This window comes from Octodon degus, unplaced genomic scaffold, assembly GCF_000260255.1.
Source record: "Octodon degus isolate 3935 unplaced genomic scaffold, OctDeg1.0 scaffold00235, whole genome shotgun sequence".
Taxonomy (NCBI): domain Eukaryota; kingdom Metazoa; phylum Chordata; class Mammalia; order Rodentia; family Octodontidae; genus Octodon; species Octodon degus.
The window spans coordinates 1425148-1439531 of NW_004524811.1; the positions used below are offsets into that span (position 1 = coordinate 1425148).

Consider the following 14384-nt stretch of genomic DNA (forward strand, 5'->3'; position numbering starts at 1 on the left):
CCACTAAGAAGAATATATGCAGTGTATTATTTGTTGAAACTGTACTTCCGATTTGATTTGAAACTGTCTCATTGCTATATGTTTATCAATAAAACTGTAGAAAAAAAATTATGAAGTTTTCCATACTTTGAGAAGATATAAATGACCTCTTATTTATGAAGTTTTTTTCTTTGTCATATATGCACATAAATGGTACTTGAATGTGCTGGCACTGACAATCTGACAGAGCATTTAAAAGTCATAAAGGAGAGCAAGAGAGTGAGTGTCTATGACTGTGAGAGTCTAGATACTTTAGTGACAAAAACATTCAGCTGTAATCTGAAGACCAGTTTCTGTTTGCTGCTCTCCTATAGCTGACCATGTGCCACAGGAAAAAATCTCTCAGACTCCATGAGATTCACTTCCTTCTCTGCTGAAAGGTCAAGTATGATGTTTTCTACTATTCCCCTCATTAAAAGTTTCCAAGCTTTAGACCATGATGAAGATCCATGAGTAAAAGTCTGCCTGAGATTTCTGAGATCTAAAAAAGCACTTCAAAAATGCTGCATCAATTTCAGTAGGGGTTTATGAATGCATTCTTGAAAATTTAAGTTTTTAATTTATTTACTAATAGTAGTACATGAGCAATACATTCATCTTGAGCAACTGGCACATGTGTATCTTCACTATTTCAAGGTTCCTTCCTTCATCTCCTGAAAACTGAAATTTCACAGGTTGTATTTGATTCTGGGTATGTTGGCACACCCCTTTGATCTCAGTAATAAGAGGCTGAGGAAGGAGGATCATTGCAAGTTCAAAGCCTGTCTGGGCTACATAGTGAGTTCAAGACCAGCCTGAATTACAGAGAGACCTTGAATCAAAACATAAGACAAAAAAGAAAAAAATAAAAAAAAAAACCAAGCAAGTGAAAAATCCAAGTTACATTGGATACAGTAACTTAAGAGTGGTTCGATTATTTTTTAAATCAATATCTATAACTCCAATATGGTTGAACCTAAAGTGTTGCTTTTGCTTTTAGAATTAACGTTTTTTTTTTTTTATTTTTGTTTTTGGCAGAACTAGGGATTGAACTCAGGCCCTTGCGCTTGCTAGGCAAGTGCTTATTCTGCTGAGCTATCTCCCCAGCCCAGAATTAATGTTTTTGAAGAGAAGGGTGAGGAGAGATGGTATTTATATTTATTAAGGTTCTAAGCTTCAATGTCACTCATTTTTCAAGCCAGCAGTTTCACTAATCAAATGATAGATTTATTAGTTGTATGAAGAAGATGTTATAAAATGTGTGTCTATGTGGCATAGAATCTGGAACATAGATGGTTTGGAAGAATTTCAAAATGCTCAGCAAAGAAAGGCTAACCTCAAAAAAACATAATTTTAGACTGCCAAACTTAATTATGGGTTAGAATTAAATGTTCTCCATTAATGCAGTTATCCATTGAGCTGAGATTGAAGGAGCTCAGCAGAGGACTTTTTAATGACCTGTTTTGGTATAGAAGGCACTCAACTACTAACCAAGCAGACACCATTTACATAAGCACGACTTTGGCTAAATATTGTTCAGAATGCTAATTACATTCCGCATATAGGGTAACTTATTTTCTGATGTTAAGTAAATGCCCCCATTTAAGAACCAGGGTGAAAGGTGCAAGAGCCTGGCAGATATGTAGCTAGCATACAAAATGACACCATTTTCTACAAGGAAAAATATGAGCAAGAGATGAGGAATCATTGGAGCAAAGCTGTCTCTTCACTCACACTCTTCCATACTTAGGCTTTGCCCTTCCCACCCATCTTTAGGCACCTAGTGTTTTCATCTTTATTATATCTGTTCCTCTATAAAAGAAAATATAAAAAATTGGCCTTCAAGATTGGACATGAAACACACTTGTATTCAATTTACGGTAAGATTTATTCTCTGAGGCTGCATCATCAAGAAATCAACCAATAACAAATGCTTTGGATTTGCATTGTGCTCCTAAGGACTGCAAAGATTTAAGTACAGCATGTTGACCTTATGCAGTGATATTTCCAGCACTGGTGAGTCCTAGGCCAAAGCACTAAGTGATTGATAAATATGCATTAACTATCTTTGAAGTGAAAAGTGTTGATCATACCCGACTGACACATTTAAATTCCAATTTTCTTATTCATTCATTTTCAAGGTGGAAAAATAGCTGCATTCTTTTTAGTCTATCTAAGTCTGCCTTTATTTAAAAATAGGGCTTAAATTGATTAGGAGTTAAGCTACGCAATAAGAAACTTCACAGAGATTTTAAAATCTTTTTATCTCATGAAGAATATTTGAAATAAATATTTTTCACTGCATTGGAATTAAATGTGAGAGTCTAATTTCCAGTCTTATGGATGACCCACTACTATCATGGACTACTGGACTATATTGGAATATTTTGCTGAATTCATGCACCCGCAGTGTTTAAATGACAATGGAATACCCTTCTCTGACAAAGCTAAACAAAAAAGGGGGATACAAATGAATGACCTTTTGTATCTGTATATTCAAAATAGTTAGGATAGATATAAAGCTGCATTCCCTGAATTCAATGAATAGAGAGATTTTTTGAATAGTGTTTGTGGACAGGATATCATGTCGGCATCTTGTACAATGAATAACCACTAAGACAACAATGTACAATGTATTAATTGCTGAAACTGGGCTAGTAATCAGTTTTGAAACTGTCTCATTGCTATTTGTTTCTCAATAAAATTATTTTTAAAAATAAAAAAACAAATAAAATAAATGTGAGATTCCAGATACTTTAGTGACAAAAATATTCAGTTGCAATCTGAAGACCAGTTTCTGTTTGCTGCTGTCCTATAGCTGACCATGTGACCCTGGAAGAATCACTCGAACTCCCTTACATTCACTTCCTTTTCTGGTAAGATATCAGGCATGATGTGTTCTCCTTTCTCCTTCATGAAAATTACCAGGTATTATAGTTAAGAACCACGATGAAGATCCATGAGTAAAAGTCTAGAAGCAATGTCTCTGCCTCAGCTAAGTTTCTTTGGAATAATAATGCTTTATTTCTTAGCATTTCAGAACTAGATTTTTTTTTTTTTGATACCGGGGATTGAGCTCAGGACCTTGTACTTGTCAGGCAGGTACTTATTCCACTGAGCTATCTCCCCAGCCCCCTAGATTTGCTCTAGTTTGCTTCAGTTCCTGACAAGTCAGGGGCCTGGATGACTGAGGGAGAGGTCTGGAGTTATACAGATAGACAATGCTAGTCATGCTCCTTCTCTCCATGCTTATCATTCAAATCAAATACAGGAAAGGAGGAAAATCAGAGCAATACATACAAACAGAAAAAAAATTAGAACAATCTGTGATCTGGAAAAATTAAGCCAAGTAAAAATCAGCACTAAGGAAAATTTCTTCTTAGAGTAGAAGGACTGAAAGAAAGTGAGATGGTTTCAGCTGCTCCATGTCTTATTCTACAACTCCATACTAGCTGAAAGGAGCAGGAGGAAAGGAGAGAGAAGGAGAGAAGAAGGGTAAAAAGGAAAATGATCTGTAAAGCCATCAGGCATGATCTCAAATGCATTTCTTCATTGTAATTTTACACCACCAAAAAGTAATGAAAGAAAGCATGAACTGAGGAACTCAGATTTAATTGCATCATCTAAGAAATGATGTGATTTCTTTAGTAATCTCAGCACATAAAATTTTCAGTGAAATTGTACATATTTGTGAATTTTGATACAATGTTGTCCACAGAATTATAACTTTGCATCACAATTGTTGAAAAAGTCTTTCCATAAGATTTTCAGTTCAGATGCAAAACAAAGGATTAAACATTAAAATCTCACACAGAATTAGAATTCATCAGAAAATGTGTTTATATTGGACATTCATAGCATATTTGATGCTTAGACTAGAGATGACATTCTTAATATAGCAGCAAGCTGGGTATTTTTCTGAGAAAGTATCTTATTCAGTGTACATGCCATATTAATTACTGAAGTGTGATGAACAATAAGCTTAATAGTTACAATCGTCCTTGCCCATTCCCACCCTGGCTAACTTCATCCTAAGGGTCATTCCAGGATCAATGTACATTTTGTCCTCTTCTCTTTAGATGACCTGTGAGTCTGACACTGAACCCAAGAGGAACATGTACACTTTTGTACCTAAGGGCTAGGATTTGGTAGGATGTTCAAGGTGAAGTGCAAGTCACAAAGTGGGATAATCACTGGTTAGATGCATGTGTGCCTTTATTTCACTGCAGAAATGTTCTGCATAACAGAAATCTTATGGAGGATATCAACTATACAAGTGTAGTTAAGTGGGCTTAGGTTAGAAGTGACTACAGCAAAGATCATAAATAAACAAAATAAGGATAAAAGTTAAAACACAGAGCAAGAGACAAGTCTGGAGATCACACAGTGCACAGCATAAATATTTAATATTGATATGCAATAGTAATAACTTCCACATGAAACGTAACTTCACGGAGGTGAAGTCAGGAGAGGCAAATGATTCATTTGAAAAACAGTTTTATAGAGCATGTGAGGATAAAGAAGACCGAGGATTCATGACACGGTGATAGTACCTAAAGCTTCTATTTAGAGACTAAAACATCTCTTTCTGTGCAGAAGTGCCCATCTCTCAAATAGCTCCTGCTAATCATTGACCTGTATATAGAGGTAGGTTCATTGAACAAATAAGCAAAAAGAATCACTGGGGAAGAGTCTATATGATTTATATTAGTGGAAATCATGCCTCACTAAACAACCTGTATTCTCTCAGGCATAAATAGACCTTTTTAAAAAGAGAAAAAACAATGCCTTGTACATAAGGAGCCACCAGTGGAAGTAACTTAATTAGACAAGCAGACAGACTTTGACAAGGTAGGACTTCATGAGGAATGTCAGTAAGGGAATCTTTACAATGTTAAATGTGCATATATCCAAGGTGTTAGGAGACACGACTCATATGTCACATGGCAGGCCGGATTTCTAAAGAACATTTAAATGTACCTCTTGCGCTTCTATTGATTAGTCCTCAGGACCATACAGACTGAGGGAGCTAATTGTAGACCTTGTATCAAAATATTTCTATATTTCTGTATTATAATTTCTCATGCTGTTTCACGACAAGGACACCAAAAGCCTATTAGATTGTCACTGAAATCCCTTTAACTTTTATGAAGAAATTTGACCATTCTGGTAGATACAAAGCTTTAATCACTGAAGTACTGGGATAATCTTTTGAAATAGAAAACTGAGTTTGAAGCAAGAAAAAACAGCATGAAATAAATAACACATTTTCTAGTTAGGCTATAAATAAAATGATAGTATCAAATAAGGATCAGTGCTGAAGTTCAAGCTATGAATTGATTAATTAACTTATGTTCTCTGAGCAAGAGTTTGCATCTGAGTCTAATTTGTAAAGGAGAAAAATGTCAATTCAGTTGGTACAAATGTCACTTTAATCTTTATGTAAAGCAAAATTGAGGAGGCATTGCTATGAGCTAATTTCATCTTGGGGAAAGAAAGTTCTATACAGTCTGTGTCCAAATGGTTTTTACTTCCTCACCCTTCCATTCTTTAGTTTTTCCTATCGGTAGATTCCTGGGGTGAGAAAACTTATCACTCCTAATTTTCTCTCCTGGTATCTGACAAACTTCCAGTAAAACTAAATTATTTGATTCCTGTATTTCATATAACAGATCATGTTTACTAGTGTCATTTCCTGATATCTCAGGAATAATGAATATCTTAGATTTAAAGTCTATTTAATTACAATGATTTTTGGGTAGATATAAGGATGTTTTCTTAGTGAAACAAAAAACCTAAGAAGAAGATAAGGTTCCATGGTAAATGAAATATACATTACATGTGTTCTAATGCTCTGTCTTTGGTAGATAAAAATAAATTGTGGGAGGTCATGCATTTTAGAGTCTTACTGAATTTTATGACTTTAAATATGATTGTGCACTATTGACTTCCAAATACCAACTTTAGCCCTCATTCATCCTCCAAATATCTAACTTCTTCTTCCTGAAGAGCATTTTAGTCATTTCCAATGATAAAGATGACCAACTCTCAAATAAAATATTTTTAATCTGGATGTATTACCTTTCTTTCTAAGTCAACATTTCTGCTATTCCCAACTCTGTTAATGGCACTAGACAGGCACCAAAATATGGAATTATCTTTGGATTCCTGCCAATTTTCTTTCTCTTACGTTGCTCTGTTTCTCAATAAAAATACTTGAATGACAGCTCTCCAAGGTGAGCTTCTTAAGAAATGACTTTCAAACTCTTTCTGAGCTTCATAATTCATAGCTTTTATTTACTACAGGCTTCAAGGAATACCTGTGGCCTCCAATAGTAAATGATGACAACCTGTAAACCATACAAACTATACATTACACAAAAAGTAAAGTTACTGAAGTATAAATACAGGCCTACTGGACAGAATGTAAGACCATTTATAAAATAATCATCACACGCTTATTCCATTAGTGGACAGCTGAATTGTTATACATAAGTAGAAAAAAGAAAAAAACCTCATGAAAATCTCAGTTTTGCAAAGGATAGTCACACAACTAAAAAATAAAGTCACCCTTCAAAAGATTTTACATTTGCATAAGGACTAGGTTTTTTTCTTTCAGTGGAGTTCACTTCTATATGTCATATGAGATTATAGTAAATGTCAGCAATTAATTATAGAGAGTGTTTGTAATTCAGAAGAAAACATAGCAAGTTAATTCATTTTATTTTATGTATGGCTTACAAACTCAGTGTAATCTCTCTTGGAGTCAATAGCATGTGTGTACCCTTGAGACTGTCCCAATTTAACAACCATGTCTGCAAGGGATAGACTGCCAGGCTGATTTAAGTGCATTAGTGGATTATCCACCATCAAGTTTTCAGTGTGGAAAGAGCCTCAGAATGAATCATAAATGTTGCACACTAGAGATAAGACTTTAAGATAATGTACATTGTTGATCCTTGCTCTTCCTGGGCATAGTTTTCATCATATTATTCATAGTTTATCAGATAAGTCATGCTATTATTTATCTTAAGTATTTTCCTGTCAAAAAGTGTCTAATTTCAAGATTTTATGCCTTTGAATTTAAAAATTTATATCTTCTGGTATTTTTACAATAAATATATTTAACCTTATTTTCCATCATTATGAAACACACAGCTAAAAATATTGCTATCGGCTTCATTTATTTTTAAAAAATTTGCTTGCAATACAAAATCTTTCATATATTCCTACTTTTAAAAAGGCTTTGACATGTAATGTGTTTCCCTTTAGGTTAGAATTCTGTACGTCTGTAATTGACCTGTCAGGTTTCAAAGGTAAATTTAATCCTGACAAATGACTTTTTCCTTCTTTATTCAATCTACAAAAATTTGCATCCTGAACTACATATATTTTTCTTTAAAATGGATCATTGATCTCTTCTACAGAAAAATTAATAAAATAATTAGTAAAAGCTTTGAGTAGTCATGTAGAGAGAAAGGAGCTGATTGAGATTCTGAGGTAGTTGCGCTTCCTTAGTAAATCCTAGTAAGAAAATAGCTTGCTTTCTCCTATAAAATAAGTGGATTGTCTGCAGTTACCCAGGCAGAGTTTTGGGAAATATACTACAAGACCTGAAAGAAATGGATCATGTCAGTGAATATAGCAAGAACCAAAAATCCTTTGCTTCATCCAGAAACTACACAGAAATACTTAAGTCAGTGCAAGCAAATGTCTCCTATTTGATATAATTACTCTGGAGAAGTAATTGTCTTAGGACTTAATTTATCAGCACATAGTTTTCCCCCAAATGCTCATTATTTTATGACTGTCTTGTATGTACTTTCTTTTTTCTTTTTTCTGGCAGAACTGGGGATTGAACTCAGGCCCTTGCACTTGCCAGAGAAGCGCTTATTCCACTGAACCATCTCCCCAGACCCAGTACTTTCTTTTCATTCATCTTGTAGTATGTTCTATTTTTCCTTAGGTGAACTTATTACACAACTCTTGTTTTAGTTTAATGACTCTCAACTCTCAAATGGTAATATCCATTTTGATTTTTCATTCCCATACAAATTCTATATTCTGTAATAATGACAGAATGATGCTGCCAAGATAGATCAGAGTCATATTTATCTTCTCTTTGGAGACCTTATTATATTATTTAGTATTATGAAGCCTTTTCATTTTTGCTGCTTTGAACCTCATTGGGTCCAAAAGTCCTGGGCAGCCCATTTCTAATCTGATGTGACACAGCTGATAGTATTTGAACTACTTCACATTAAGGGGTACTTGTAAGCTTTTTATGCCAAATTCCACTAAGAACAGAGCTGAAACTAGACAGGATTTTTCTCAGTCCAGAACTATTCTCATCAGATTTCTTGTGACTCTTTTGGGGTCAGGTTTGAAACAATGTCTTTTCTTGACAAGTCAAAGATTAATTTATTTCTTGGTTCTTTTGCTGACCCAGTAGAAACCAGTTTCCATCCAAAGAAATATTATGCTTTCATAGATAATTTGAATTACTAGAATGTTCTTTGGTGGTTTCTATCTACATACATTTTTCAAGTGCTAATTTGTAAAAATTTAGCAAAACAGATTATGTGATGCATTTTAAATTAGTTATGTGAAAAAATTTTATTTGAATAATGAAGTATGCCCTAAGAAAATGTAAGTTTTGCTCTTCTTCCTCAAAAGCCTCATTTGTCACTCTCTTCCATAGCATTCAGGAAATTTCCTTATTCATCTTCTAATTAGCATATAAGTTTTATGGTGGCAAGAGAGTTCTCAAAATTAAAAAATTTGGTTTTGATAATAAGCAGCTTATGCACATGTGTTATTTCCAGGCAGCCTTATTACAAGATATACAAATATATAAGAATGTACAAGATTAGGTTACAGTGGCCACCTAACCAGGTCAGGTTTGGAAGACTGTAAAAGGGCTGTCAGCACATTAGAGATCAAAAGGATCCAGCTGAAGGCCTGGAGCTCACTCTAGAGTCTTGTGCTCATCCATATCAGCAGGCACAAGGACCTGAAATGGAAGCTGGAGGGTCTGTATTGGAAACCAGGAGACAACCCCAAATGAAGTGGAAGACTGGAGCTCCCCAATGGAATAGAAGTGAGCCTAAAATCTGTGTTTCCTTTTGATAGTATTTTGTGACCAGTTTCCCCAATGAAAACGTGGGTTTTCATTGCTATGTCGAGCCAATTTAGGTGGGTGTTTCTCTCTCATGTCAACACAGTCAGTCAACCATCATGTTTGGTTTTCATTTCCTTACTGAGTTGCACATTTCCAGAACAACTAATGAGGGAAATTTATATAATCAACACCTTTCATCAGATAGTTGGAAACATTTGAGATATTAAATATACAATAATTTTGAATTTAGTGAACATACATACTTCCTCAGTGTTCTTTATTTCAGAACATAGAACCACTGGCTCATTTTCAAAGGCCAAATATCTAGGAGTAACGTATGAACCTTTTAACACATTTCACATCCAGACTATTAACAATCAGATACACATTAAAATATGTCTATGTCGAAATTTAACCATGTCCATGAACAAAAATCCAATCCATATCATTTCCTTCCTCAGTCATTATTGTACCCTCCTGATGGGTCTTTCACTTCTATTTTTGCCATTTTCAACTTCATTCTCTGTGTAGAAATCAGAGAGGTAGTTCAAAAATGCCATTTGGGTTGGATCACTTCTTTAAGTCAATTCTCCTAGTGAAATTCTCTCTTAAAATCTAGAGACTTTGTCATTATTTCTGAGAATCTAAGCAATCTAACCTACACAACTTGCAGAGCTTCTCTGCCACATTTCTTACTGATACTCATTTTAATCAAGCCATATCAGCCTCTACCCATGCAGGTCCTCACGGTGACCAGTGTTAGCTGCTGCTTTTGCAGGAGCTCTGGTCTTGGTCTTTGCCTTGGGCATCGTCCAGCTTTCAACAGTGATTCTTCTGCTTCCAGCCCCAGCCTTTTGATCTGCTGGTGCAGACTCATCAGCTTCTAGTGCTGGTCCTTTGACCTCTGGGTGAAGATCCTCAATCTGCATTTTTGATTCTTCGAGCTCAAGTGTCCCTGCACACTTGTGAAGGACATTTTGAATGGTTCCAGTCCTTCATCTGGATCTTTTGGATTTCTCTCTCAGGGACAGATTTTTTTGCACTCTTCTAACTTGAGTCTGTGGGAAGACATTGTAGGTCAATCTTATAAATTTCTATGTTTTCTATTAAATCTAATTCAGAGTCCTTTGAAAAGCCTTGTCCTATCCCTGGAAGTTCTAGCAAGCATTGTATGATACATTGGGGTGTCAGTTTTAGGTGAGAAAATAGTAAAAAAAAATATACCTTTTATACAAAGGTGAATATTTAGGATAAGAAAACAAACTATGTTACTTTTAAAAATTTAAATAATCTGACAATAACCATAACATAACCTTTTATTTTATTATTTTAGTTAGCTGTCTGTTATGGTTCAGCATAGAGGACAGCAGGAATATTCTTGGATTCCTACACTGAGAAGCCAGGCATTGCTTAAGTAAAAAAATGGCAAGTTACATAAATAGGTCTCACTGAACTCCCACTAAATGACTCTCCAATAGTCCCAGCAAGGCCGCTGACCACTCCAACACTACTTAGCAGGAAGGGTGAAAGTGTTGTGGAAGTAAAAAGCATAAGGGGAAAAATGCAAAACATAGCCAAGGAGACTAAAGTTTTTACTGTGTAAATTTGACAAAAAATGCATGACCATGTGAAATCAAGGCTAGGACCTTCCCAGGGCCTTGGCAAGGTTCTCATCAACTTGAAAGGTCTTGAAGTTCATCTTTATTTGTCTCAAGCCAAGTCTTCTTCTGGCATGTACATTTGATTATTCCCTTCCTGGAATATTTTTCTTGCATTTAGATCTCTATTTAAATATCTCTTTTTTTCTAGCAGGACATTTCTTTCCTATTCTCACTAAAGTAGCATACATTTTATTTTTCTTTATACTATTTATCATCACATTATTGATGCAATTTTATGACTCTGATTATTCCTTAATGAAAGGAAATTATTGTTTACCTGTGCATTTGAGTCTAAAGTATATTTTGGTAGGTAGTAGGTATTCAATGACCATCTTTGTAGGCATGAGTGAATGCATCATTCCTGCAAATGTTCTTCAAAGCCTGTAACATTAAGGTTTTTGAAAATGGTATGAAAATACGAAGGTCTTATTGTTATAAAGACATTAGTGACTCAGCTTTGGCATCTCTAGAAGCCTGCTTTCTCACAGAAAGGATATTTAATTGGAAAATACAGAGGAAGGATTTTGGCAGTGCAAGGAGAGATTTGGCTGGGTTTTAATTATGAATTTGTTAAAATTGGCTTGTACTCTGTGTAGTGGTTTGAATGCCGTTCCCATGGTTTTACCTCACCACTGGGAAAAACTGGTGACATTTTAAATGGCAGTAAAAGTTGAAAGACAAATGGCATATTAAAACCCACACACCACAGCTCTAAGCTGCCTCAAACCAGTAACAACCCTTCTTAATAAAAACGATACTTCATCTCTCGCATAATGAAGGTTTCTTCTCTTGAACTCAAACGTGTATTGCATGTTTCACCCAGACATGTGATTCGGTTTTCCTTTTGCAAAAGTTGAAAAACTGCTTCCTCGTCGAAGCTGTGCAATCGCTCAGCTCCGGGGGACGGTGAGGCAGCTCGTCACGCCCAGTGATAGCTCCATTCACAAACTGACATCGCAAAAATGTAAAGGGAAATAAAGGAAGCATTGTGCAGAGAAATTTTAAGACAAGAGAAAAGCAGAGCCTTTAGGTATTACAGAACAGAATGCCAACAAGCAGTTGATGGCAATGTCTTGAATTTCACTTGCTTAAATTTCCCTTGATAAGGGAACATCAATCTGCTAGGTGCAATCTAAGCTCATCAGCCTTTAAATTAGCCAACTGTTGTAAACAGCTCCTGAAAATTGAACAAAAGTGATTGTTATTTTGTTTTCATATCTTTAGACAAGAAAATGAGCTTAAATCCATAATCAAGTGAAACAATTGATCACAGGAAAGTTCATTTTAACAGAAATCTTCTGAGAAAGCACAATGTATTTATTTAAATATCTTCTGTGGAACATATTATGTCCCATTCAGTAATGGGTCTGACCTGAATAGTGGATGAGCCTTAGATCCTTTCAAAACTTTTCATTGGAAAACAATTAATGTAATGATCACCTTTAAGATATATAGATCTGGGTGGTCAAAATGCAGAGAGCAGTTGCTTAGGCGTGCAGAATACAGGAGCCCTGAATTCAGATGCGAGCAGATTAACAACAGTGCAAGATGCCAAGCCCTGGCTTTGTACAAGCTATGGCTTTCCAAGTCTCTCCGCCCCCTTTTTTTTAACTCCAGTAGAATCTCTTCTCTAGTTTATTTTTGTTTGTTTGTTTTTGTTTTTGTTTTTTGTATTTTTAGTGAAAGGTCTACAGGGTGTTCAGGGTCTCACTACTAGATCGGACTCATAGTGATTCTCCTGTTTACAGCCTCCCAAGTGCTGGGATTCCAGGCGCATGCCACTACACCCAGTCTCAATCTCCCACTCAGCGCTCCCAGGGGGCAGGGCTGTCACAGCAGGCCCAGAGACAGAACCCTGTGTCCCTGCGCCTGCTTGCAGGTGCTTTAATCCTCTGAGCTATTTGGCTGGCCCAATTCTCTAGTTTTGATTGATTTCTTTCCATCCCTTTTGGAGCAGTCACACAATCTCCTCATATGAGATTAATGTAGAACAGCATTGAAATAAGAATCTGGCATGGAATAGAAATCCACACCCCCAAACCAATCTTTTCCTCTTCTGTTACCTATGTTATAAGAATCACCAATCTGCCTAAATTCCCTAAAACCTAGTGCTGTCCCCTTAGTCATTATCTATACCTTATTATATAATTTTGAAACATTTCTCAGATCTGTCCTATTTCTACATCCTATTTGAGGCAGCAATTTTCCCCTTCAGAAATGAAATTATTTCCTAATTATCACTTTCCATTCTGTCCAAACCCCCAATGAACTGCCCAATCCACGTTCTGCCAGTAACTGTTAAAAATGTTTATTTGTTGAAGAAAGGAAGTCTCTATTTTCTATGAATTGTGTCACCAAGGGCATTAGAGCCCTTAACCAGAATTCCACAGTTGCTGCCATTTGGCCCTTACCTGTTTCCTGCTGCGCTCCCTCATCACTCCACCTGACAACCTCGGGAGGCACACGTTCCATATGCATCTCTCAGCACTCTTCCTGAAACATCTCGGTGCTTTATATCTCTCTCCTGATGCAAATGTCTTCTCTCCATTTCTATTTCTCAAAATCTTTTACTTACAACTACTTTAGATCCTTCCCCTTCCTCTACATGAAAAATATTAAAATATTTTTCTATGTACTGTGGCAGATTTTATCTTTTTATGTATTTGGTTGTTACAGGGTCTCCCTACACAGCTTGGACTCATAGTGATCTTCCTATTTTCAGCCTCCCCAGCACTGGGATTACAGGCATGTGCCACCATGCCTGAACTTGGTCGCTGGCTCAGCCTGCCTGAGGGACAGGGCCAGCACACATGTGGGACTGTGGATCAAACCCTGATCCCTGCACTTGCCAAAGCAGGCTCTTAGTCTTCTGAGCTATCTCACCGGCCCTTTATATTTTACCTTGAATATATTCCCATTTCTCTCTATTCAGAAGAACATGAAATCCTTAAGTGTGTTGATTGTATGCATTATGTCCAATTTCTCGCTGTACATTTTGTTTTGAATGCACTTCATTAGCATCCATATCTACTACTACACTGACACAGTTGAGGTCTGGGTCAGTATGTTGCTGTAGCCAGCGACCAATTCATTCACCTTACTCACAGGTAACATTAAGCTTTCCTTTCTACTTGAAATACTGAATTCTTCACAGGATAACACTAAGCCTAGGTTTCTTTCTACCTTAGTGGCTACTCTTTTTCAGTGACCTTTGCTGGTCATTTACTATGTCCAAATTTTAAACTGGATTATTTTAAGAGACATTCTTCAGAGCTTTTCTCTTTTCCATCTACTCCATAAATAGCTTCATTGAGTCTAATGGCTTTAAATAATAACATCATGTTGAAGACTTTCAAGTCAGAGAACTCAAAAGACTCCCTTCCACCTTTTCTCTTTAATTTTGACTCTTGATACAATTACCTCCTTAACATCTCCACTAAAATGTTTCATGTGCATCTTACATTCAACACATTCACAAACAAAACTCTTATCCTCAACATCTACTTGATCTAGAATTTCCCTCCTATAATTTTTCTTAGCTCAACAAAAGTAACATTATGCTAGTTGTGTACATAATAATGGGG

At 36.0% G+C, this 14384-nt stretch overlaps 1 protein-coding gene across 1 annotated transcript in view; it reads left to right on the forward strand.

Moving 5' to 3' along the window:
• Positions 1–14384, forward strand: part of Gabrb1 (gamma-aminobutyric acid type A receptor beta1 subunit) — a 426238-nt gene that overhangs the window by 28885 nt on the left and 382969 nt on the right. The window lies entirely within an intron of this gene.